The sequence below is a fragment of the Varanus komodoensis genome, unplaced genomic scaffold, assembly GCF_004798865.1.
Source record: "Varanus komodoensis strain SLA01 unplaced genomic scaffold, ASM479886v1 scaffold35, whole genome shotgun sequence".
Lineage (NCBI taxonomy): Eukaryota > Metazoa > Chordata > Lepidosauria > Squamata > Varanidae > Varanus > Varanus komodoensis.
Window position 1 is genome coordinate 4,916,579 of NW_025335856.1, and position 27,890 is coordinate 4,944,468.

Sequence of the window (27,890 nt, forward strand, 5' to 3'; positions counted from 1 at the left end):
CTACCACTTGTTTGCTTGATAGACAGCACACCAGCCAGCAGAAAAGCAGTGGCTTCTCCATCCCAAAGATGGAGCCGAAGCAAGGGGCAGGTTTCCATGATGAAGACGAGGCACCGGGGCCCTTGTCAGCAGGCCCCTGCTGCAGAGGGGGCCCTTGGCTGATGCCCCGGCATAACCATCTATGGTAGCATCCCTCACCCTTCTGATTCCAAAACTGATTGGAATGACAGGTAATAGCTGAATCAAAAACTTGCACTATGCTGTACACAGAGCACTGCACATTTTTCAGGAAGAATGCTTCAAGAATTAATTTGGAGATCTGCATACAGTGACATGCAAAATGACAAGCAATTACCCCTCTCCTGCCTTTCAGGAACAATCTGTTTGAGCCGGGCCCAAATTTAGGGTGGTGATTAGCTGAAAAATGTTGGTTCGTTCTTCACAGAGCGTCTGTCTATACAACATCTTTGTCCGCGGCAGCTCAAACACATGAGATTGACAGAAAAACAAAATTGATTTCAAAAGCTATTGTTATTGTTATCGCTATTATTCACTAAGGCTAATTATGAAAACAGGTAGCAAGCCATGTGGCTGTTTGGAGAATGCAACATGGGGTAGCGAATAGCTGATCGTTTACCATTTCTCTCGAATTATGAATTCTGCCTTTCTAGGAATGGGGAAGATGGATAGTTAGAAGATGTGAAGCGAGCTGGCCTGAAGAATTCTACATATTCAAGGTGAAACCATAAACGTATTGGTGACCAAACTTAACATTATTAAACATACAGTGAAACACAGATTAAGGTCGCTCTTTTTAAAAAAAACATATTTGGAAGAATACACACACCCCAGACTGCAGGCATTTTTCGTCTCTCTCTGTCAAACACAATTCTCTCTTGATGAATGACAAGGTACGATAATAGGGCTGTGGTTACCATAGCAACCAGACAGCCGAGCTGTGTGCCTTGAATTTTGTCATCTGAAAATGAAACCAGAAGCTAAAGGGAGTTGAGGTGGCGGGCAGAGGGGGGGAGAGCGAGCTGAGAGTGTAGCCAGAAGATTAACTCATACAGGGCAGGGGGGCGAGGAGGAAGGTGAGGGAGCTGGCTGGAGGAGAAGTGAAGGCTGGGAGGGGAGAGGGTGCAACCAAGAGGAGAGCTGAGCTGAGCTGAGCTGCGCCACTGGCCGCCAGCAAGAACCTAACAGGAAGACGAAACGTGTGGCATCTGGTGGTGATGCTCCAAATGTCCCTCGTCTCCGAGTCACTCCACTTCAAGGCATGACAAGGAAGCCCCAGGAGAGGATCTCTTTGGGGCGGGGGAGGGCTGGAAAGGTAGGTAGAGCCCTGCCCTCCTTGGCTTGGCATGCCACAGGTGGGCCATCCTTCTGCCAGCACGCCTGAGGCACCCGGCTGGATCAGAGCCACGGCTGGTCCCGTTTGCCCACAGGGCTCAAGGCACCTCTGGAGGGCTCGCTCATCCAACGCAGCTGGCCAGGTGCGCTGCTTTAGTGAGGGCAGTCTGCCATTCGGAGAGCTGAGTGGCCATCTTCTGTCTGAAGTGCTGCCCATCAGGAGCTTCCACTTACGCAGTGGGCCTGAGCTCATGGCCTGGCCACTCTGCGGAGACGCATTGCAGCTCTCAGCTTTTGCACCTCCACACCTGCACAGTGGTGCAAGGCCATGTGGGCTTCTGTCCTCTGTTTGGTGATCCTTCCCTCTTCGTTGGCAACGCATCAGCGGTCATCCCAGGCAGAGCATGAACTTCGCATGCAGAGCAGATTCCTAACGGCTCATCTTGGAGAACCTCATTTGGTGGGGCAGCCTCTGGAGACTGCTGCTCACCCGCATAGAAAATAGTGGGTCAAATGAGCCAGTGACCCCAAGTCCGTGAAGACAATGTTGCACAATGCTTAGAGTCCTGGCTTGCCCTAGCATGTAGGAGAGCCAGATTCCAGCCCCCTTCATCTGTGATGCTCACTCAGTGTCTTTGGGCAGGTCACTGACTCTGAGCCTAGCCTGCCTCACAGGGCTGTTGTGAGGATAAAATGGAGAGGAGAGGGGAGCATCATGTATGGCACCTTGGGTCACTGAAGCAAAGGCGGAATATAAATGGAACCAGTAACCGTAAGATGAGTCTTTCACGTGGGGTTTAGAGCTCAGCTTCTTGTGGAAAGCTGAAATTTCACAGCAGGATGGAGAAGGCAGTCCCACCACTGAATAAACACATTCACTCAAACATGATATATGGCGGTGCCAGGCTTCCTCAAGAGAAAACTCACAGCTGGATCGGATGCTTTAAAAGCTCCACGTGGAGTGTTCCCACGGATGCAGCTGGGCATCACATCCACGGGGCCACTCCAGGTGGAGGATTTTGGATCAAGTGACATGAGCTTAGCTGGGGCTCACAGGGATCTCTGCTGGGGCTCACAGGGATCTCTGCTGAACAGATCAAGCCCACATCTGCTCAGCCTCAACAAAACCAAAGCACGGGGGCTTCCCAAACTGTTCACTAGGTGCCACACCATCATTTCAGTACTATTGGAGAAATTGCCACAGCATGCCATGGCTGGGCAAAGGTTCCCCTAACTCAGCCTTCTGCCCCAGGAAAGCTTGAAAAGTAGGACGGAAGGGTGAAAGGTATTTGTCTGACAGTGTTAGGGTGTCTGGCCTATGTGCTGGTCATGAGAGGTAAATGATTCTCCATAAACCTGCTGGTGGGATAGGCAATAGAGGGGAACCCCTGTTGCCGTGTGTTCTGCTAATGAGCTTCCAGAAGCTAGGGGTGAGCAGCCATAGGAATCTCATTCTGCTGGAGCTCAGCAGATTCTCAAAACATTTCTGACTCAAAGGCCAAAAGTTGACCAAGTGCCTGTCCCTGTCCCATTGGTTTCTGCCAAAAAAAAAGTTGAAATATTTTGAATTGAATTGAATTGAATTGAATTGAATTGAATGTCTCGGAATTTGCAAAATCCAGGCTAACATGTTAGAAAGAATTATTGCTGTTGTGTTGGTTGTAACAGTTTAGAAAAAAAAAAATAAGCATCCTCTTAAGATAAAAATATAAACTTCCTCTGAATTCTCTGCCAGTTAATTTCAGACATGCAAAGTCCAGGCGACCACTCCACAATTGCACAAATTTGCATCATTTTTGCAAATGGCAAAGCAGGAGCCCAAACTTTGCACAAATTTCCCTATTTTTACAAGCGCTCCCCCTCAAACATTATGTTACTCTTGGCCAGGTTTAAAAGCTGAAGGCTGGGCTCTGCTCATGAATGCACAAGCACAGGGCTGATAGAATGGAATCTGAGGATTGGTTGAGAAAGTCTATTGGATTATCACCTTCCTACCAGATTCCTTACACGTCCCTATTGGAAGCATCCGATTGACCATGTACGAAACAGTATGCTTGAATAGATGGGTCGCACATGCGATCCAGTGGAGCTCAACTTATGTTTGTAGCATCTTCTTCCAATATCAACATCCCCCAACACAGATACAAACAAAGCACATTGAAGCAAGAGAATTGGAAGAAACCAACAAAAGCTAAGTCATGGAACAGGCTGGGACAACAAAGGTAACACTACTCAAGTTGCTTACTCTATGTCAGGCCTGGTATTCTGATCATTGGGATTATTTTATGAACAGTGCAAATTTCCTCTTAAGAAAATCCTGAGACATGAATTATAATTTTCACTCTCATCAAAAATGGTTGCAAACTCAAGATAAAATCAAACTGTTAGGGAAAACCTGGAAGAGTCTAAATTTAGGCTGTATGGTAAAAACACAACTGAAAACAGAATACAAGCAGAGGCTTTGAAGAACAGAGAAGCAGTTCAGCCCGGCAGACAAGACACCTGCATCAGGTTCTTGTTAAGGTCAGGGAAACAGAGAGGGACTCGAGGACCAGAACTCCACACGAACAGGCAGGCAGACCAAGGTGTCGGAAACCAGTCAGGTCAGCAGAACTGGAACAACTGAGGAGCCACACTGGACACCAGGAGCCAAGCCTGCAAACCAGGACCAGATGTGCATGAAACAGTATCAATGAGACGCGTCTGGTTGCTTCTGACCAAGCTATACTGGATAGACAACCAAGATCCAAGAGGGTATGGCCAGCCATGGGCTTGTGCTTTCCAATGGCTGACAAAGGGCTCTGCGGCCAAGGCCTCGATCCTCGTGACACCAACAAAAAGCAAGTGATCACACTGATCAGCAGACGAAGTCCATGAGACCCAATGGATCCAGACCATGCCAGGGCCCCTGAGGAGGGGGTCACCTGGAAAGGGGTGCTTTGGTTCCAATCACTTCTAATCAAAACACTGATAATCATAATAGGCAAGGAACTTCAGCTGTCTGCCCATTCCCCTTTTCAGTCCTAAAGGGCTTGGGAAAAGTGAAGTGCAAGAGAAAAAGAGGGCATCCTGGCCACAGCCCTGTAAGCCCGAGAGAGAAAGTGGCCATTCCAAACAAATGATCTCTGGCCTCATTCATATAATAATAAGCAGAAAAATGGCAAAAGCCTTTCCTAAAATATATGACCTCAGGGTTTTCATGGCACCATCCTTATAGCCTCACCAGGAAGATATTTCCCTTGGGAAGACATTTAAAATGAACCTTCAGCATGCACCCCAAACCAAGCAACCTGAAGGATACAGTCTGGGAAATAAGTTACCATTTGATTCTCCTGACAAATTTTATGAACTGGTCAGCTGTAAACAAAAGAATATGATGCAAGATCCAGAATAAGCCTAGGACATCTCTAAAGCCAGTATATGCCTCCATATTCAGCCACAACAGGACACCAATTCTTACTTCTATGAGCATTTCTTGTCTTGCATGGTCAAATGTTAACTCCTGGGATGGGCAACCAATGACTGTGATTGACTTGTCTAATGGATGCCCCTGCTACAAACAGCACATGGTCACTGGAATACAACCAAGCAGACTGCCACTCTAGCCCAAAAAGAATCCCAAAAAGCCAAGAAAGGAACAACACGTTCTGCTTTTAGGAGTTAAGTATGATTAGAATCTCAGTGCAACTAAAACCTTCCACACTTCATACCTCAGCCTAATTCCTTTGTTCATAACACTAGGCTAATCGTTTGGGTATTTTATGAGAGCAGTAATGGAGGGATAGGTCAATGCACCAGGACTGATGGATTTGATCAAAGACCCTTTAAACAAAACTGTACCTATGCTTCTGTGTCTTTCCTTCTTTCAGATTGGATCAGATAAGTTGAAAAAGCAAGCTAAAGCCAAGCAAGAATAAACATCTTGGTTTAATAACCTAATTAAAAAAACCTCCAAACTCCCCTCAAAGCTGTGTGCACTTCCCTTTTAAACAGAGCTGAAGCACTTGCAAAAGTAAAGCCTAAAACCTGAAATTCCAATTCTGAGGCCACCTTGAGATGTCCCAAAGTCATGCAGCAAATCTCACCTTCTGAAAACAATTGTATCACAGAGGCAAGTAGCCCTACTGCAATTTCTAGGAGGAGAAACCATGGAGTAATACCACAAACTAAGAGTTCTTGGGACTGTTAATAACGTTCTTTAAAAACTGGTCAGCAACTAGTTTAGACATGGGTGAACATCTCATTACTCACCCCAAAAGGATGGAGCCTTCCTCAAGCAGCCTGAAGGGAACACAAACCAGAACAGAAAAGCTGGAGGCTTTGGGCACGTCCTTGGCGGAAGAGACACACCTGGTGGTCTCGTTAACAGGCCAATTGGGAAAGGGTGCTCAGGCAGGACCTGGAGGCCAACCACCATTTCAACCACTCCACACCTTCCTCTTTTCTTAAAGTTAGTTTCTGGACCTTGGGGCAAGGCAAGAGGCGTGCACAGTGCTTCCGGTGAGATGGAACATTTCTTATTCAAATGAGTCACACAGTGATTCAGCAGAGCCAAAACATCAGTAAAAATATTTATCAGCAGGTAGGATAATCTGCCACCCACCTCAGACCTCTCTGTTCCTTCAGGCATTGCCTGCATTCCTTAGAGTAACTGGTGGCAAACTGAATTGTCCAGCATGGCTACAGGACTGCCAGACTGAGGGCTTGAAATGTTAACAATTGCCACTGCATCCCTAGAATTGCAGCCTCACTGAGCAAACTCTTTGAAGAGAGTCATTTAAGAAGGTAACAGGGTCCCTGCTCTGCTCCTTCCTTCCTTCCTCCCCCCCCCCCCCCCAAACTTTCTTTCTTTTTTGGTGCAAAATGCCACAAAAACCATTTCCCAGCTCCCAATTTTGCCTCTGGATTGGTTTGGTTATTGGAAGGCAAGGTGGCAACCTTCAGCTGGCCAGTTTGTCCTAGTGGATTTCACTTGCTGATCCCTAATTTAAGATGCTTGGACACTCGGGCAACCTGACGTACAGAACTTGCAGAGCAGGTTGCAATTCGGTTCTGGTGACATGATAAAGGAGGCATCCAACAGCACCTTCCACAGCAGTGCTTGTCCAGAAGAATATCCAGTGCACATTTCCCCAACTTTCAGATGCCAGGAACAGTGCCAAAATAGGGAAGGCTTCTCTGATAGTTCCTCCTCCAAAACAGCCCTGAGTTCTGCCATCAGAATGCCCCCATCTGGTAGAATCAAAATGCTATCAGATAGGATGGTTTGCAAACTGGAGAATTTATCAAATTGTCATCTGAGGGACAGGAGGGTGTTCAGTAATACACTGCTCTTAAATCTACAGGTGCCACTTTTATAAAATTCGGATTGCTCCATTTCAACCATCTGATGCTACCCAAAATTCACATTGCCTCCAATGACTTCCATATGTCTCCTAATCCAGGTGATGTCCAGAAGACATGGACATGGATTCCACCACTCAAGCTACAATGGTTTGGCTCTTCCATTCCTGCATGGAAGCTTGGCAAACTGGGATACCATCCCGAAATCCTCATTGGAAGAGTGAATGCCTGCCATAAGTCAGTCTCTCTCTCTCTCTCTCTCTCTCTCTCTCTCTCTCTCTCTCTCTCTAGGTAAGGATGATTTAGGAACCGGGTGAAACTAGTATAGATCCACGACAGAGGAAGAATTATTAATGAAGGCTAATTATGAAATCCATAAGCCTCACTCCTGACTCCCTGCACCTTCCTCAAATCACCCCTTCCTTGTATCCTTCTAAACACACACCTCTTTCACTGCAGGGTCAATTGGAGCCCTGTTTGATGGCCTTTACATGCTTTATCTCAATTTCATCCAGAGAGGCCATGGACCTTCTCTGCAGAGAATTATCCTCTGTCCAAAGGCATCCTCTATTCAAAACATTGTCCAGACTAAGACAGGTTTAAAGACAACACTTCATAAGAACTGTTGCCCATCACAAGGACAGCAGGTACGCTGATTACCTGGTCAACTTCCACACTATACTTAGATGTATTATATTTCCATGTTATTTATAATAATGGTTTATCACTTTGTATTAGCATGCTAATTTTACCCAACACTGCCTTCTTTTGCCCTTTCCTCCTTTGGTGCTGCACTTCCTCTTTTGGCTAATTCATAACTGGCTACCCTAGTGTCAGCTAACACAAATTGTGAAATGAATTATGGGTCTCCAAACATTTGGGCTCCTTGGTCATTGGCTGATTACTTCCAGGGGATATCACACCAAAATAGCGAAGGAAGAGGACTTAGTGAAACCTTATTGAAAGAGAAAGATGAAGAGTTCTGGCAGGAAAATAGGTTAGGAATATCAAGGGAATGAACAAACTAGAATACATCTTCAAAGGTGCAGCAGTTCAGCATATCCCAAAATTATCGCTGAAATTTTGCCGGTTCAGGGAGGACTTCATGCCAATTTCCCTCTGAGAGAAGATACTTCAGGAACACACGACAGTGCATTGATATGAGCAAAACTCAGTTATTTTCTTTCTAGATCTCGAAACTTGTGAGAAAATCTGGTTTAAAATGACAACACAAGAAAGGTCTCAGCTGAAATAAATACATCTTGATAGGCCAAGAGTTCATCTACGGGCAATCTCTCAGCAAATGTGGAAATGAAATGGAGGCTGCCTTTCCACAAAATCATCCACTCCCTGCAAAAGCAGAGCCCTTCCTCTGGAAATTCTGTGGGGTGCCCACATGCAGAAGTGAAGAAGCCCCTCTCTTTTAAAATAGCAGCTGTCCCTTTAAAGGAGCTGCTTCATCCTGCCATTCTTCCCTTGCACTTGGCAAGCAGTATGGCAAGAAAAAGAGAAACATGCAGATGACTTGACACTTTAAAGAAGGTGAATGTACAGTGAGGTCCTGCTCTGCAGACCCCAGCCACCCCCCTTTCGGCAGGCCAAATGCCAAGGTGTCTTGCATTGTTTGGTGCAAAGGTGGCTTTTCATAAGAAATGCCTTATCATTTGGTAAGAACTTTGCCTCTCCTGCAACTGCAGCATTCTTGCAAAAACAATGAAGGGAAGCAGGAAGAAAAAGCAGAAAGAAAAAATCCCAAATGCCTTGAAAATTTGGCACAGCACTGGTCTCAGCTGATCTGGCAACTCCAGACCTTTAGCATTCTCAAAGCATTTCCACATTATCCCTCATAAATAGAATTTCTGTAGAAGCTTCCATTCCTGTATATTCATTAGGGCCAGCTTCTTTGTGAGTAAGAAAATGTGCTCAACCATTAAAGCCAGTTAGCTCTTGATCCACTTTATTTTATAAGATAGGCACAAAGACAATGGATGCTAATTTGGTTGTCTGCTTGGGCGGAAGCACTTAAAGAAAACACCAGCAAGATGTTGAATCCCTACCAAGTCCAAATGTGTGGCTTGCTTTAGAGGAACCTTAAAAATTTGTAATTCAACAAAGAAGATAGCCAAATCATCCTGTGGAAGCCACCTCTTAGCTGCTGAACATTATTGTCGTAGTACACAGTGGTGTCTACACCAGTCCCCCTCCCTCATTTTAAAAGGAAAGCAATAAAACCAAACAAAAACACAGCGATTTTAATTATCTGCACCAACAGTTAATTTTGTCCAAGTGGGGAAGGGAGGAGTGGCAAAGGTTGCACGTATTGGAGCTATTTGTACGGAATAAAGTCACCATGGAAGGAGGAGCGGCCAAACAAAGAGCTATGGGAAAGCCACTGGCGACGTTATGCTATGGCAAGTAACAGGTGGCTCACCACAATCAATCAACACAAAAACATTACAACCACCAGGCATTCGTGCTTGAAGATCCACATAAGGACATGACCACCTTTGTCCTCCATTTAATTCAGAGAGACTCGCTTTGACCCTTGAACACTTTCCTATAGACAACCAAATCTTCTGCCCATGTACCTTATGGGGCAGTCCATTAGCGTCATGTGCTTCTTTCTTTTCTTCGCCACTCTAAATTTCATGCGTATTCCTTGCCACATTGATGAATGGCCAAACCCTTTTGTTCAATAGCTAATTATAATCCTCTCATCTGTATGAGCTGCACACTGCATTGGCCAAGAAGCCTGAATGTCTGGAAGATCGGCCTCAGCTACCTTCCTGTCTGGTGTACATCTCTGCATCCCTATTCCTCCACAGATTTCCTTCCTTGCTACTCTTTTTGAGAGAAAAACTAGCCATGTCTGTGTAAGTGGAAGCTTACGGGCGATAAAGTGACTGGCCAGCAACCAGTTTGCAGAAGCAGGGAGGCAGAGACATGGCAGGAGGCAAAGCGTCCGTATTGACTATGCTGGCCAAATAAGCAGCTTTTTCATAATTTAATTCTCGGCTGCACGGATGGCCCTCGCCAATGAGCCAGAACAGTACAGCTGCCATGGCTTCAACGTTTTGGGTAGTTCTCCTCAACCGTTTTTCTGTAAATGAGTTTGTGACTCTGTCTGCTTGGAAGACTCATTGTCCAGCAAGTCCAAACCCCTGATTGCAGTACCTCCAGATGCTCAGAGATAGCTAAAAAAGCCCCCACTCCTGTGAAGTACAGGCAGAGTTAAACAACCCCTGAAGTGAACTGCACTGAGACAGATCAGTCTCTTTTCTCCCAAAGACCAAGCTGCATGCCCAAATTATTTGGATTGTTGGAAGTCAAGACTTGCAGAAAGTGCTAACCAACTGGCTTAGCCAACACTGTGAATTTGGTCTACCAGTCTCTGGATAACAGAGGAGGGGTTTCTGTAAGGCAGAGAGCCATTCTCCACATTGCCAGATTTCATGTCAGAATGAGTCACTTTTAATTACCTTAAATACAAGCAGCAAATCATCAGAGATGAGTCAGCATAAGTCACACATCTCTCCCTACATAAAAAGTAGCAAGTACATTGTGGACTTTGCTGCGTAATTATATTTATCCACTGTGTGTAGTGATATTGTTAATCGCTGCTGAAAAGGCAGTTCCAACAACAGCATCCCTGCTTCGCAGGTGCATCTCTGCGCTGTCTGCTCATTTGCAGGAGGAACCAAAGGCGGTTGCCCCTATTGTGCTACTGTCTGTGATGCACAGACCGTGGCGCCTGCTAAAAGACCCATGCCCTTGAAGGAGAGAAAGAACCTCCCCCTTGACTGCAGGTTCTACTCTGATCTCCTTTACTCCACCGGAAGTTCGCCCACAACTCTAAGGATTGCTATATGGCAGAATTACTCCTGCCTTACATCCATGACTATGTAGCAGAATCTATGCCAAGAATTGGATTCCAGATTAAAGATGCGAGTGAAAACGGGGGTTGGTGGTATCCCAGATGGTTCCTAGAAGTTAGTAGGCATTTAAAAATAAAGAAATAAAATGGAGGAGGGAGGCAGGAGGGACAGAGAAGTAGTTTCCCAATGAGCCATGTCAGAAGATCAGAAGCAAACTCGAGGTACGTGCACAAACTATAAATCAAAGCAGTTCAGTTTTTGAATCCTTGGCACATTAACAAATCCATGCGTAATAATGAACCCAGTTCTGAAACAATGCAAAAAGATTCCGGATATTATTTCCTTGGTCCACTTATTGTTTCTCATCATTACCTTACACTGGAAGCTCCTGCCTGCAGTACACATATCAGATGCACAAAAATATATGTTTGCAAATAGCTAATCGTTTTTGTGGAGGGTAAAGAGCCATCATGCAGGGAGCCTAATTGATAAGCATACTAATTCCGATTTTTATCATCTGGAAATAAATTGGGGGTGGAGGCAAAAGATAGGATCATTTGAAAGTTGCAGCTCATAGTGTTCAATTTTATGAGATCTATTTTCCTCGTGGCTTCTAAAGGAGGGGATAAAAAAGATTTTTGTGCTAATTAGCTATGAATACAAATGAATTATTTAATTATCTCTACTTTTGTGGAGTGAAATATGTTGTCATATCACATACTTTATCTGCTGTTACTGTTCATTCTTAATTATGTCTCTATAGTGAGTGCTTTCTTTTGTTCTTCTCAGCAAGAGTTTCTTTTTTTGGGGAGGGGGGTAGGAGTGCAGACACGGAAATGAGAAAATAGATCTTTTTTTTAAAAAATCAAATATTATATACAAGGGAAAAGAAAACCAATACCGTTAGAAATCTGGTTTTGAAAATACAATAGGGAGGAAAAAATAGCCAGCCTTTCAGTAAGGAAGAAGCAACAGTCCAATTGTTCCTCTAAAAATGTAAATTAGCAAGGAATGCATTTAACAAGAAAGAGGTAAATTATGATAATTACTCTGACTGATAGGGTCCTTGAGCATAACTAATTAGCATTTATTGCCTGGATTATTGAAACAATGTGTGTGTTCTCTAGAGTAAAGGACGCAGGATGATTTTTCCTCTCTGAGCCATGGAAAAAAGGCCAACACAAATCGGTGACATTGAACGGTTAACACGAGGGCTCCTCTTGCAAGCCTGGTGGACATCGTCATTTAGAAAAGTTGTGAGACAACAATATCCTCCAGTTGCATCTTGTTGCTTCCTATATTCCGTCTTAGTTACCGCATCTGGCATCTATGCAGTAGTTTTTGTGGGATGGAGCCAGAATCCTTAGTCCTAGACCACATGGGGATAGCAACAACTATTTAAGGAAAACTCTTACACCCTCCAAGAGGGAAAAAAATACAGGCAGGGAAAACTGTATAGGGTTCTCTGTATAACATTTCAGAGTTCAACACATCTGCATTTGAACCACTGGAAGAATGGAACATGCCTGTTCTTAAAACACAGGACAAAGAACGACATTGAAAGAATGAACCTGAAATCTCAACAATCACTAACATTTTAAGATTGTGAGTCCCTGGTAAAAATACAAAACAAACAGACCCAATGGACCCCCTACCAAAGCCAGGGTTTGTTTTGTTTTGTGCTGGCAAGGGGTTTATAATGTGAAAGGAGCTTAAAATTAGAAATCAATTAGGAACGAATCAATCATCTCATCAGCACCAGCCCTTTAATTGTATGTCAGCCATCTAATTGGTAACGGGCCCAAGAAAACACTTAAAATGCCCTGGAAGGAATTAGAAAGGGAAAGATAGGAAAACTGGACTCCATTTTAGCTTCCAAGTCCTGCTCTGTACCACCTGCATTCAAAAGCTCTTGAAACACAAGTGGAACAAAGAACTTTCAAAGAATAGGCCTGGACAGTCAAACATGGTGAAGCAAGAACTCCCGAAATAGAAGAGGCTCAAAGATTTCGGCACACACATGTACGGAACTCAGAAAAGAAAAGGGGACACAGTAATGTGAGATTTTAAAGAAATGATTCTTTTCAAACAGATCAGCAGAGTGGTCTTCTAGGATGCCTTTTATTAAGAGAGGTCAGTTATACTAGAATTGGAAGTCTTTGGTGCTGTTTTGCCACCTGATTCATATTGACAAAAAAGAAATGCTAACTGACTAATTAAATGTAGTTAAACATGACCAGCTACTTTTTCCTGCAGTTCTCCTGAAAATTAAGTTATTCTCTCCTGCCCACCACGTCTTCCCCCACCCCACATTGCTACAAAACCACTGAAGGAATTTTAGGCTAGCCCAAGTCTCATTCTTGATTTTATAAGGTTAGGCTGCTATCAGAACTTTGTAATATAATGCGTTGCAGAGAGAGGAGAGGGGAAGGGAGGTGTGTGTGAGGGCTTCTCCAGGGGAGAGGAAGAATGATTTGTTAGAAGGAGCAAAAAGAAACCTGCTTCTGATTATTCAGATGGATTCCTGGTTGATTACCCAGAAATTCTTCCAACTGGATACATTTATAATGCAATTAAATTCCAGCACCACCTTTATGTCTTAGATGACAGAAATGCCAAGCAAGTCCAGAAACCTCCTTGAGCTTGTATGTTCCTTCACATGCTGAAAAATGTGGAATGTAAAAAATTATTAAAAAGGAGGGGCAGAGGAGAGTAGTTATATCGCTTCTCTCCCAAAGTTCCTGCTTTCTTAATATCCCCCAATCTCTCTTTCCCCCCCCCCCCCCCCTCGCCTTTTTAGCACTTTGGGAAAAAGAAGATCAATATCAATAAAGACCTTCTTGTTTTGAGTGCGCTTTCCCTTTAAAAACAGAAAAAAGGCAGCCCCCCTCTAATTGATGTGTCTGGGCTAGTCTAGACTAGTAGCGATTGAACCACCTCCCAATTATGTTATTCATTTCACTGAACTTCAGTGATGTGCCTCTGAGAGGAGGGAGGGTGCTACAGGAAGAAGAGCCAATAGCATTCTTATGCATTGTTGCTTTACACCTTGTTTCCCTATGGAATCTATTACCCAGCACTCATCCACACATTGACAAATCTCCTAGTACCCCCAGGGATGAGGCTATGGAAAGAGATCATTGCCATAGTACCCAGGTTGCTTGACCATATTATTTGGTGCAATTTGATTTGCAAACACAATATCGTTAGCATTGCTGCGTGCCCATGTATGTATGTATGTATGTATGTATGTATGTATGTATGACTTCAGAAAAGGAGTCATCCTGTTCTGCTTAATTTTCCTTCCTCCTATTCAGAGATCATAATACCTGCATGGAGATCATTCCTGAGCATTGTTAACACAAAGACAGGGAAGCAATGTCGTGCACGAAACATCACAAGACAGACGCTGCCTTGCGTTTAAAAGAAGTGAATGCCGAAGATATGTTTTAATGTAAGCGGTGCAAAATATATAAACCCCCAAGGTTCTTTCCTTATTCTTAGGAATACAGGACAAGATTCGGGATGCTTTTGAATGTTTTCGTGTTAGGTTTAAAGCAGCAGAATCACATCAGGTGAGTTATCCACGAATTCTGATGCAACTGAGGAGATATTTTATGTTCAGAAAAGGTAAAGAGAAGATATGGTTTACCGTGTGATAGATAATAATTCATTGATTGCCTTTAATTGTAAGGAAGCACTGATCACTAGAATAACGGATGCTTCGCTTTTAATTTTAAGAAGGCGCTGCAGCGGTGAAATTCGGAAAGTGCTTTGTGATTTTGCAAGGGGCTTCCCACTTCCACGACTACCTGTCATGCCTCTTTTTAATGCCAAGTAACCACTCAGTGGATTGCAGTGCCAATCCTGCACCTGTGATCCCAAAAGGAATAGCCTTTTTGTTCAGTGGGAAGTGTGCATGGAATTGCTTCCCTGTCTGGCATATGCCAGTTCATTTCACCTTCCTTTGCCCCATTGTGCACTATGTTAAACCAAAAAGGACTGTCATCATAACCTCGTTATGAACCGCTCAGGAAATGAAGCAGTGAGGTACACAACCTCAGCCATAACAAATTCGATATCACCCATGCACTCTAAAAAATAATTTCATCGAAGCAGCAGCTTTTTGTCAATTTCACATGGACTGAATTTCTTACCCAAAAGAACAAAAATAAAAAATCAGGCAAGCTGCATTTGGATTCTAAAGCAGGGTTTGGCGAACACACAGCTGCCTGCTACCTAAGTTCTGTTTTGCTCCTCCTGAACAGATGCTGAAAGGAAAAATCAAGACACACAGACAGAAAAATGTATTGCGTGCACACACGGTCCCTGCTATACACTGCATCACTGTCCACAGGGCATCTAAGAGATGGTTCACTTTCCAGCTCAGAAGAGGGTGGCATACTGGGATTTCAGCTGTGAGATACTCTGAGGTCAAGCACCAAGGTACTGAGCTGTTTCTGTTACGCTCTGAGGGTACTGTGTGCCGCTCTCAAGACGGTGAGGCTGGGGGCAGGAGGCGCGTTCCCCGGCAGGCCCACAAGGAGGACAGACCTTTATTGCCCCGATCAATTACACACATTGATCCTCTACGTTTCTTCGTATCGATATGCTTGAACACCAGATATCTGGACATCGAGAGGAAATTCCAAACATAGCCACAGTTTTTAAATGCAGAAGGGCTAGTATGTAAGGGTGGGTCCCAGAGTCCTGTCCACTGGGACATTTAAAAATATGTATATTCCCACAGAACTGACTCTGTGGAGACCAAATAATCACAGCAGCATGGCATCTTCGAAAAGCACCACTCTTCCATTTTTTCTAAATTGACCAATATTTATAGAGATCCCCATCCCTCAATTTTGAATTCACATTACTGCCTAGAACTTGGATACGTGAATCTTCAAATTGCCTGTTCTGTGCACATAAAAAGAATGAGGCAACCCAACTCTTCATATGAAAATGGATATGCATACAAGCACATACCCATAAATTTCACGTTTAAATGTGTTTTTGGGGAACGCCATCCAAGCCAAAAACCAGCTACTTTTTCTTGTTTGTTTTGGGGGTTTTTGTTTGTTTGGGGTTTTTGGAGGGGTGGAAATGGAGAGAGGAACCACTCTGATACAATGGCAGGAACTTAAGCAAGTTTTCTTTTCCAAGTTTCACTATCAAAACTGACTTGAGAAAGAAGCAGTGGCACAACTCACGGCTCCCAAGAGCCTAACCCGTGGACTTAAAAACCAAACATCACAAGTTAGGGTCTCAGGGACAGAGAGGGGCGCGATCCACAGTTTCCCGCATGCCACTAAAGTTAATATTATTTCTTTTTGTCTGGAAACCATAAATACATCAGTCCAATTCTAGGGGTTAGGGGAGAGAGAAAGGAGAAAAAAATGAAACAATATCAAGAAAACAAAGGGTGTCAGAAAGGTTAGAAAAACCTAAACCAACAACACCTAGGTGGAAAACACCACGCATATCTGTGGGGAAGGAGAATGTTTTCAAACAGTTGGTGCAAGAAGAAAAGGAGGGAAAGTGAGATTCATTCAAGCAATAAATGACATTCAATGGATTTTTATTGTTTAAATTACATAGGATGTTTACCAAGAGTTGAGCCATGCATCCCAACCTACGCAGACACATTCTATACAACTATTCACCTGGTAGAAACTATCATGCAAGAAAGTAACGGTATATATGATATATATAAACAATATAGATACATATTTTCCCCCACCATCATCAGCCTTTGGAAAGCAATCTTTGAGGGAAAATTACAGGCATCATAAACTACTCTGGAGGGAGGTGAGGAAAGCATTTTGAAACTCACCCTTTGGAGCTGGTGAAGGGTCCAGTCTTCAACAAAAGCAGAGCAAAAAAATAAAAAAAAATCATAATAATAAAAAAATTGAAGCAAAAAGAGAGAAGTGGGGAAGAGAGTGAATGGTAAGAAGGAATAGGTGGATTTAGGGCTTTCTAGGTGGGGAAAAGAATCCAGGAAAGGAACCAACCCAGCCTCTGAAAGCTGCTCCCTAAACTCCTGTATTTTGAGACAAGGAAAGACAGAAATGCGAGTGTGACTGTGTGAGAAAATGAAGGAGCCAGTGGAACCATTTTTGAGATATGTGTGTGTGTGTGTGTGTGTGTGTGTATATAAATGGACCTTTAAAAATTACATGCACGCGCACGTACTTTCCCTTTCAGGCCGCCTCCCCCCATCAGACTAGCAAAGGTGGTTTGGAATCAAGGCCAGCTTTACCGCCAGCTCCGGTTCGTCTGTGGACCGGGGAAGAGGAAGGGACCGGGGGGGGGGGAGCTGGTGCAGCCGCCCCCTCCAAAAAGCTCCACATCCCCTGGCTAGCCTCCATTCTGGGTAGGAGGGGTGAGGAGGAGGAGCAAGGAAGGAAGGGAGCAAGGAAGGAAGGAAGGGGGAAAGAGACCTGAAGAGAATGATCACCTTGCAACAGTCTGCAGGAGCGAACTGGCAACAGGCTGGTGGGAGGGAAAGGGCGGCGGGGAAGGCTCCCCCCCCCCGCCCCGAACCAGGCACCTAATTGATACCCGCGCAGACCGCAAGGACTCCGGGCGCGCTGCCCTCCTGCTCCGCCCGCTTTACCCCACGGGGCTTTTGACAATTCTTCACGGGGGGGCTCGCCTCGCAGCCTCCCTCCCCCGCGCTCCCGCACCTCCAACAAAACAAGAAATCACTTTGATCTCATATTTCTGGACGACCTTCAGACCGCAGCGCTGCTCTCCGCCCCCTCCCCTTCCCAGCACCGGACTCCAGAGTCAGGCCTTTGCCAACGCCGCCCCCCCCCCCCGCCCCCCCCCCCCGCGCCAGCACAAAGTGTGTGTTGGGCAGATCGTCGCCATCCAGTTTTTATGCAGCGCAGCGCGCGCACGGAGGGCAGCTGAAATCCAAAAGGAGGCTAAATATATCTCGACGCCAGAGAGAGGGAGAGAGAGAAAGGAGAGAGATGGTGGAGATTTTCCCCCTTTTCTGCCCCCCCCCGCCGGAAATCTCCGCCAACCTCTTCTTTTCCACTCTCCCTCCCATTTCGTTTCGTTTACGAGCAGCGCCTGCCAAGACAGCCCAACTTCGCCTTCGGATCTCTCCGCCCCCCCGGCGCAGCCCGCGCCTCCCCCGCGCCCCCCCCGCGCTCTCACTTTCACCCACCACGCTCTGAGCACGAACCACCAATGCTGCAAATCCACTACGAACCTGGGAGGGGGGGGAGAAAGAAGGGGGGGCGCGGGGATGGGAAGGACCCCTCGTTTTGCTCACCTTTGCAGGTCGCCCCTAGGGACCCTTCTCCCCCCCTCCCCCTTCGCCAAACTCTCTTCCTCCCCCCGCCTTCTCTCCCTTCCTCTCCACCTTTCTTCAGCCAGCTACCGGCATCGCTCGACTCTCTCCCCGCTTGCTAAGTTACTCCTTCTCCCTCGCTCGCTCCCTCTCTTTGGAAGGGGAAAGACTGGGGCGCCGGAACAGCGGTGCAAAGTGGCTGCCGCAGAGAGCAGACCTGGGAAAGGGGAGCCGCCGAGGTGTTGTGCTGATAGGGGTGGCGGGGGGAGAAGGGAACATACATACACGTCCGTGTGTGTGTGTGTGTGTGTGTGTGTGTGTAAAAAATCTCGCAAGGGAGGCTATTGACGGACAGCACTGAAGAGGCTCAGATCAACGACCAAATGAAATGCAGAAGACTACACTGCCCCCTTCCTCCCTCCCTCCCTCCCTCCCTCCCTCTCTCCAGTGCCATCCATCTGCAAGCTTGCTGGGAGATACTGCTCAACTCCGCGCGCGTTCACACACACACAGACTGTCCAGCAAAATGCTCTCTCTCTCCCCCCCCCCCCCCCCGCCGCGCACCCACACCCCCCCCCCCCCCCCCCCCCCTCCCCCCGCCCCCCTACCCTGCCTTTTACCTGCGATGGGGCCCCCCCCCCCCGCACGCTTCTCCTCCCAACTGCCCACCTACCCAACCCCGCGCAGGGCTCCCATCTCCAAAAGCTGGGATGTCACCAACCTCGGCGCACGGCGGGAATGAACCCTAATCCTCTTCCTCGCCTCTCACACTTTGCCTCCCTCTCTCTCGCTCGCTCTTTCTCGCTCTCTATCTCTGCCCCCCCCCCCCGCGCTCCCTTCGCAACCCCACAACAAACCTCGCAATTATATCCTTTCTCTCCCGGACGGCAAAGGTAGCGGATACTCCCCGACCATCAGACTGCCTGTTATGAGACCAGGAATATATCAGCGAGTCGGGGTACGGAAAGACCAGAGACTGCGCTGTTCTTGCACATGTAATTAATATGAAGTAATAGCAATAATAATAATTTAATAAATAAAAATGTATCTTCCTTCATTCCCTCCCCAAACAGTGGGGTACGGATAAAACATTCTGTATTCACATTTAAAAGCAGAAACAAACAGATAAAAAGAAACAATCTTTATCCCATCATGAACCAAAAAAGAGAGCAGACAGGCAGACAGAGGAAAGAAAGGAAGGGGGGAAGGAAGAAAGGGGGAGGGCATTAAAAATTGTGGGGTGGGTACCGTCCTGTCTTCCACCCCTCGATATGTTGAATAAAATGACACACGGCTTTCTCGATTTCTTCTCCCCTTGTTCAACCGCACCCTCCAATCCCCTCCTTTATTGCAGTATATTGTTAGAAACAACTACATTAAGAAGGCATTAAGGGAGAGAGACGAACTGTCTCATGGTGGGAAGGCTGAAAAGCCTCTAGACTTTTTCTCTGTCTGCCTCTCCACCCCACACACACGTTCCAAAATAGCCCATCCGCCGCTCTCGCGCCACAGCAGGGCTGCCGCCCTCCCTTCCCCAGAACGGACTATATTTGCAATGTGTGGTAATTGTGCCAGCAATATGCCCTTGGCTTATAAAGACAAACTCAGCAGTCAGACAGTGTTTCTAGAAAGAGATGCCTGCCTGGCAGAAGATGCTGCTCGTCTTCCAAGTACCGTATGGCCGTGAGACGCTTGCCCCACTCTTTTCATGGACGGCTGGGGGAACAATCCAGTGCATGCTCAGGTGGAAGAAAGTCCTACTGGGAATTTAAGGGTTTCTTCCATCCACAGATGCCCTGAAGTCTTTCAGGGGAAGGTAAACGGTGTGACAATAAAGCCAGCCAGAAATAAAGCATGCTAAGAAAGCCGTGGGTGTTGGTTTCCAGGAAAATGGCAAGGTGCTGTGTGTGTGCAAGAGGCACCGTGCAGGTGCAGTGCTGAAGGTACCGGCCAAGGTGCGTAGGCCCTCGAGAGGGGGAACCTGTTACCTGCACGCCCCAGGTGCACCTCGGCCCATAAGCAGAGAAGAAGGGACACTGCATCGCCACATCAGGTTACTGTGGCTCTTTTCCAGGTGGGCTAATATTAGCGATGATTAATCATTTTCATAGTAGAAAAGGTGGGAAGAGAAGGTGCATCAGAACGTCTGATATTTTGAGTTCTTGGTGAAAGAGAAGCTGATGAGTCCTAATTAACAACATATAGTGCAAACTTGTATGGAAGCCTGTCTCTACTATGGGATGTATCTGTCAATCATCTCTCTATCCATCTATCATCTCTCTGTCTGTCTGTCTGTCTATTGGGAAAGAAGGAATTAAATGAAATTTACCTAAACTGATGTTGGTGGTATGATTAGAACATATTTATTGTGCTATAAAAATGTATCAGATGAGTATCAACAGTGCACAACGCACACTGTAACACTGAAGTAAATACCGAAGAGGTAGATTTAACAAACCACAAAGCTGGTGCCCTTCAGATGTGTTGGACTACAACACCCACCATCTCCAATCAGCATGAGTCTGACCCATCTAGGAGCACCAGGCAGGACAGGGCTGAGAGAGGGGAAAGGATGAAGCGATGGATGCAGCTACACATTGCTGGGCTGAAGGGCAGAGGGCCAAGGGGTTAAGGCAAAGGCTTTGCAGAGAAGGTTACGGAGGGTGGGGCCCTCAAGAGGCTTTTGAGTCACTGGGGTGTCTCCCTTGGACACAGGAACTGGTGGTTACTCAAAAGCATTCCAAGCTGCTGCATGGATCCCACTAGCCTCCAGCGAATATACAAAAATGTCAAGATAATTAAGGTTTAGGAGGTGAAAAAGATGTGTGTGTGTGTTTGTGTGCGGTAGATGTCTGTGGTTTTTGTGAAGCCAGGGTTAGACTAGGTCAGTGGCTTCCAAGTCTTTGACTATACATAACCACAAATAGTCTATTCAGCAATGCATACTGGTGTTCTTCCACAATTTGGAAATCTGCTCATCTGAGCCAAGGTACAAGTCCAGCAGCCCCAAGAGAGGAACCTGTTGCTAGACACTACCACTGAGGCTGCAAATAGTGAATCAGATATTTGTAAATGGCATCATGATTTTAAACATCAAACATAAATGCCTGTATGTTCAGAACTATGTAGCGTGCATACAGAAATTTAGGCTGTAACTTCCTACTCAGCAGGCTAGCTTTGAATGATTTGTTTTTATCTGAATGTCCGAGAGGATTCCAGCATTCCCTTCCCCATCTGCAGTCCGAACATTCAGCAAGGTGCTCTTTCTGCTGCAAATTTCTGCTGCGTGAAACTTACAAAGGTATGGATTAAACTCTGTGATCAGTCTGGACTAAAGACAGCATGGCTGGCTTTCTTCCTTCACATCTAGCTCCGTTGAACAGAGGCTGTTACTCAACATTGCCTTGCATTTCCTGTAGGAACTGTAAATTCCCAAACTGCAGCTGTAGGAATGCACAAGACCACCTATTTCCAGAAATCATGAAATGGGGCCCTGAGATAGTATCCCATGGATTGCTGAGCAAGTCGGCGATCAGCAGTAGAAGCTGGATTTGCAGTACGAATCAACCCGTGAGTTAAGCAAGCAACAGTGTTGCTTGTTTGCCAGAGACTAAGCCTCTCTCTCTTCTAGTAAAGGATCTACTAATGACTGGTTCTGCTATCGTGGTTTTTGCTTAGCGTGATTGAGACAGAGTGAAGCTGTCTAAACAACCTGTCCTAAAAACCTATTCAGTCCAAGTGGGATATAGGACATTTTGTCCCCTTTAATCTAGATGGGAAGCCCCTAGGAATTAAGCCTCTTTCCCTTTCTCTCTCTGCCTTGTTCCAGAAGGCAAAGCTGGCCTAAGGAAGGCCATGGCTCCATGGCAGAACACACAGTTTGCGTGCAGAATGTCCCAGATTCAGCCCCCAGCATCACCAGTGTGGACTGGGAAATTTCCTGCCTTGGCAATGCTGCACTGGATGCACCAACATGACTCAGTATAATGCAGCTCCCAATTTATTTAAGTATTGCCCCAGCTCTCTCCCACTGTGGAACTCAAGGTGGCTACAAACAGTTCCCAGACGGTCTCCCCTCCAAGCTCGGGTCAGCCCCAGACCTGCTTAGCTTCAACATGGGAGTTGCCGAATGTACCTTCAGACCATCCTCCAGGCCTATGTCCCTAATGCATCCTGCTGCCTGAAGATGGTGCCTCCATCCTGTTCATGTCCAGAAGCTGACTGCACTAGAATAGGATAGCATTTCCTAGAAGGCATTGTCTAGAGGGGACAGAGCAGGGCATTTGGCTCACAAGACTCTTTTCTCCACCGTCTACTGCCATAACAGCAGATCCCTCCTGAAGTGACCACTTCACATTGACTGTGTCACTGTTCCCTTATGTTAAGATGCTTGTTGTCTACGCGCCAGATCCCAGAGAGAGGTTGCTGCATTCTGAAATCATCCCACAATCTAAACAGAGCCAAATAATGTCACACCCACTGTGACTCCTATTCTCAAGTCACCTGTTTGCCATGATTCAAAGGTCATGATGTTCCAGTCATGATGACCAATGAATCATGAAAGGAACCCCAACAGGGAGATCTGCTGAAAAGCTGGACAGGCAGTGGAGAGACGGTGGAAGGTACATTCACAGAGGCAACTTCCACATGGCATAGAACTTTGCAGAGAGAGAAGCGTGTTTCAGGAAAGCTAATCCACCTTGATCTACGTGTCTGTTTCAGAGGGGAAGAGTAAGAGTAAGAGAGAGGAAGTGGGATTCTGTAGCCTGTCCTCTCCTTACTGCAGGGACAAGCACAGTGATGGTGCTGTAACTCAGCCACCACATCCTTCACGTCTATCACAATATGCTCCAGAGAAATGGAAAATTGATACATATTTAACATTTCTCTCCCTTCAAGTTTTGCTAAAAACACATCATTTTCTTTATATAGCAAAGCCAACCCTTTAGAGGATACTTCTTTCAAGCCGTTAACACCTGACCCCAATTTCTGTGGGTAATTAGTGATCTAGATAACCACGCAAAGTGGGTAATTATTTAGTACCCAAGGGTACAGTATGAGTGGGTAGTGGCTGGCAATTTTAACAAAAGCACAACTCTAATTATTGTATATTTACACTGGCCATGTTTTAAAATACAGTCACTCTTCCCTAATCATTTCTATAAATCTTCACACTCTTTGGCTTCCTGTAGCACATATGCATGATCTTATCAAAGGCAGGCCAGATGGCAAAAGGGAATTAAATGCACTTACCTTTTAGAGTTTCTCAGGCTTGGGAAATGTGTCTTACTGCTGTTTACAGGTGTGCCCTTCTTTCCATGTTGTATAAATGGACATGATAAATCTTGGAGCACTCATAAAAGAAATCAAGGATGGCTATCCCTAGCAGTGTTCCAGGATGAACCTTTGCACACCTGAGCATCACCATCTCATTCCAAAGGATCCTGAAACATCTTTGCATGCATGCATCCATCCATCCACTGAGAAATTGCTGACCCTTGGTTGCATCTCAAAACAGGCAGGAAATTCTGCCTCTTGGCTGAATCAGTCCTGCTTGACTCCCACTGATGTCAGGGGATCTTAAGTATGATCTGTCTTTCTCAGAATGGCGTGTTTGCTCATTTAAGGATGGAGGAGCATAATAGTGTAGACTAATAGATCTGGAGGTCACCAGGTTGGCAAAGGTAGATGGAAATATATTTTTCAGCAGACACCAGAAAGAAAGCTTAGGCGAACACCTAAGGCACAAATAAAACTTTAAAAGCCCTCTCTGTCCACCAAAACAGGAGAATGTGTTCATCAATCTATTCAAAGCAACCAGCTAAATTTCCATTTGTATGTTGGGAAAAATGGAGGAATTGGATGACAGAGAAAGGTGAACCACAAGAGATATTTCTTCCTATCATACCATCTCTTCAGATGAGGTGATACTGAATAGGACCATAAACTTTTCCAATTTGTTCATAGCTTGAGACAAACCAATCCATCCTAGATTCCAGTGGGAGATGCCTAAAACATCAATGGACAGGATGGCTGCATATGAATCACCAAAAATGTCTTAAGAATTGGGTTAGCTAATTCGCATGTGCAGATTCACTCTTACAAACCATCTATTTTAAACAGAGATACAGTATGTCTCACCACCATGTGGAAGGCAGTGAGAGGTGACTGGGATGCTCCACACTTAGCTCTGTTGATGTGCAACTGTTCCTATGGCTGTCTTTAAACCAGAACTGGTGGTCCAGAACGGGACCTTCAGAGAGAGGCAGGCATAGAAATGTAAGAACATAGAAACATAGAAACAGAGCGAGTCAGAAGGGGCCTCCCTGGCCATTTAGTCTGACCCCCAGCTCCAGCTGGCTCCGCTCATGACATGCCCACCATGTGCATAAGAGCCCTGATGCCAGATCAAAGATCTACCAGGACCACCATTCTGTTCACTCGGTGGCCCACGAGGGCTGCCCTTCCTAAGAGAGGACAAGTGGCCACCAGAACATCTTGCTGAGAGCATGCAAATTGGAATAAGTCATGGAGATGGAGCATCGCCCTTAGAGAAAGTCCCATCTCGAACTGCCGGTGCCCAACAAGCTTGCCATCCCACTGGGCTGGTCCGAGCCTTTTCTTACAGCACATTGACCGTACTTCCTATGTGGATTCATAACACTATTACAGCTGAGGAGAAAGAGCGTTGGCAGGAAGATTCTCATGGTGCTCTCCGCAGACTTCACGCTGCTGACCTGGCTGCGGTTGGCATGCCCACCGTGTCAAAATGTGAGAGCGTGAAATATGCCAAAGCACACGGCTGCCTCCGGACACAGACCCTCAGGCAGGATTTTTGAGGTGAGATGCCTCTTTTATCATTCCTTTAGATCACTGGTTACTTTTCAGATCTGCTTGCCAAGGACCAATTTAGGTCTAGCAAGTGATTTGTAGGGCAGGAAGCATAATATTTATTTAATGTAAAATTTCTACCCCACCTCCCAGCTCATGAATGAACTGCAAATTATTCAAAATTTTGAATAGAGAGCTAATAGGCAGCAGAATCATGATCAATGGGACGATTTTAAAAAAGCAAAATAGTAAAGACAATAATATTACCAGTCAACAACAAAGCAGTTTTGGCACAGAAAAAATACAGAATCAACACAAATTTTTTCACAAGTTTCCTGAAAACATCAAGCATGGCCAGGTCTGTTAAGAAAACCTGGGCTGGTTCTGCTTTCAGTATCTGTAGCTGCCAAAGGTACTGCCTGAAGGGGCGCTCATCAAACCACAGATACTGTTTATGTGAGGGTATCACTGCGAGGGTAATAAGATATATTCTTGTTAGACATTACATTGTATTTTAATGTATATGGTTGTATCTGTGCAGCAAGCACACACTGTTTGTTTTGCACATGTATGCAAAATTGTGTTCACTCCCAGAACCCACATAAATTTGCATCCCTTCTTTTAATCCCATCCTTGGAAATGCAAGGAAAATTGTCAGGATACTCCCCATTTTCACTAGCAATTTGTGAACAGCCTGTTACCCACTGCCCTGGACTTCCAGAAATTTATTTATGTATTTATTAAAACATTTCTATGCCACCCCATTCGCCAAAGCCTCGGGGCAGCTCACAACATAAAGTTACCAAACCGCTTTCCCCCTTGGTTTCCCTCAAAATTGGAGCCAAATGTTTACATTAAGAAAACTCAGTGCAAACATCACTGTCCATTTTCCCTGGTGTGGAACACACTCTGCCTGCGAATGTGACTTGGGACGGCATTGGCCTTTTTTGCCGCAGTATCACACTGTTGGCTCGTGCTTAGACTATTAACCACTTCAGCTTCCCCTAGCAATGCAACGCAACTGCTTTCTACACCACCGTCCCTTTTATACTACATGGTTCTTAAAGGAAGGGCGGGAATTAAAAAGGAAACATATTGGGTTGTGTGTGTGCATGTGTATGAAGAGCACCACAACTGATGAATAACCATTACATCGTGTACACAATTTCAGTACCTCTAAACACAGGTAAAGAACAAGGAACCCTCTTGGAAGGAGCTTAGAAGAGCAGCTAAGTGGGGAAGGGTCTTTTCTGTCATGGCAGCCCAGTCATAGAATATACTCCCCAGAGAATTGTGCCGGCACCAACACTTTATTCCTTCTGATGTCAGGCCAAAACCTTTTTATTTACCCAGCATTTTAATGGTTGAATGATTTTTATTATACAATAGAGAATTGTTTTGACTGCATATTGTTATATATTGAAATTATGGTCTTGGTTTTGTAAGCTGTCTTGAGATCCATCTTGGATATAGATGGGATAAAAATGTTTTAAAGAAAGAAAGAAACATATCTCTCACGCTGAGCCATTTATTTCAACAGTTCCACCGGACAGCTCTCAAAAGCAAAGTGCGCTGACTATTGTGTAAAAGATTTATGGGTGACACTTCCAACATCACAGCCCATGGGGCAAAAATGAAAGCACCCGGCCCTGTGAGGTGCTTCTCTGTGTACTGGATCCCACTGCTTCACTGCAGTAGCTTCTTTGTTCTGTTCTTACGCATAGCAAAAAGCCACCTGGTTTTGGCTTTGTTTGCTAGATGCTGAAATTCACTTATTTACTGGACTGATGGTGAAATGGCCTTAGCCAATGTCATGGATTCTTCCTGGTATTACCAATGCCTTAAACAGTCAGAGGACCCTTTAAGTTGAAACTCAGACCCAGTACAATCCCTCATCCGCTGCTGTTCTATTCTCCAGGAAATCATTGAAGAGACGGGGTAAATGAGCAATTAGAGGGGCACTTACCTGAGAGTGAGGGTGTGGTAGGGGGGTAGAAAAGGGGAGAGTCAGCCTTGGATTATTGTCAGCTTTACTGATTTCTGTGGGCAACCTGGTACTTTTGTCCGGTGAAGTGCTTCTTGAAGTCAGCTGACTCTTAGCTTGCAATGCATCGTTGTTGCATACGGCTGAATCTCCCTTGTGTTGCTGTCTCTTGCATTCGTTTTTTGAAATCTTAAATTATTTCCATCTCGAATATGAAGAAAGTTGAGAATATTGGTGCATTTTTGCCAAAAAAAAAAAAAATGAAAATGAAGTGTTCACCTATCTGCTGTGCCCAATTCCACAGATACACGGAGAGGAACATATTGCATCTCTCTGCCACATAACTGTGAGGAACTCCTCAGGAAAGGGGGCTGGTAACCCCCATTCAGGGCACATACATAGCTGAATCCATGCTCAGCTCTCTGGCTCAAACCCAGAGAGTCAGTAGCTCAGCATTCAAAGTCTGCTGTATGGCTGGATGAATCTGTCACTTTTGGTTTCTCCAGCCTGCAAATGGTTTTAATCACAACTTCTTTCCCTCCTTAATGAAAACTGATTTGTGAATTTTGGTGCATTGTGTGGAAACTCATCCCTAATTGCTGCATGCCCAGTTGCCAAAGGGGAAGTGGAATGCGGAGGGTGGGAGAGGGCTTTTCACATGCATTCACCTGAGAAGCTCACCTAACAGCATCTCTGTTTACTTTCTGATGCCAGGCAACAGCTGTCTTTCTTTTAAATGCCCAGACATTTTGGGATGTTTGGTCTATCAGATGTTTTTATCAAGCTTTATAAATCCTCTTCTGTTTGTGTTCTTCTTTTGCTGAGCTCTGTTCATCTTTATTGAGGCTGCACTGTTTCAAATTTTGTATGGTGCTTTGGATGGCTTCCCTCTTTCATACACATGAAATGAGGTGTATTGATACTTAAAGTAAATAAGCAAACAACAAACAAATTACTATATGGATAGTAGAGATGAGGAATGGATGAGGCAGCCAGTTAAAGGCACAGGTTGGTCCACCTGGCCATTTATCTGGTTCCCTCCAGCAGAAAGGGAGAGCATGATCAGGAAGTTGAACTCCATTCGGCTCCTTCCCCAAAAGAACCATCTCCAACACTGGTCATTCCACTTACCTGCATCTGAGAGAAAGGTAAGACAGCAAGGCATCTTCTGTTGGCCTGACTGGGATCTAGGCAGGTT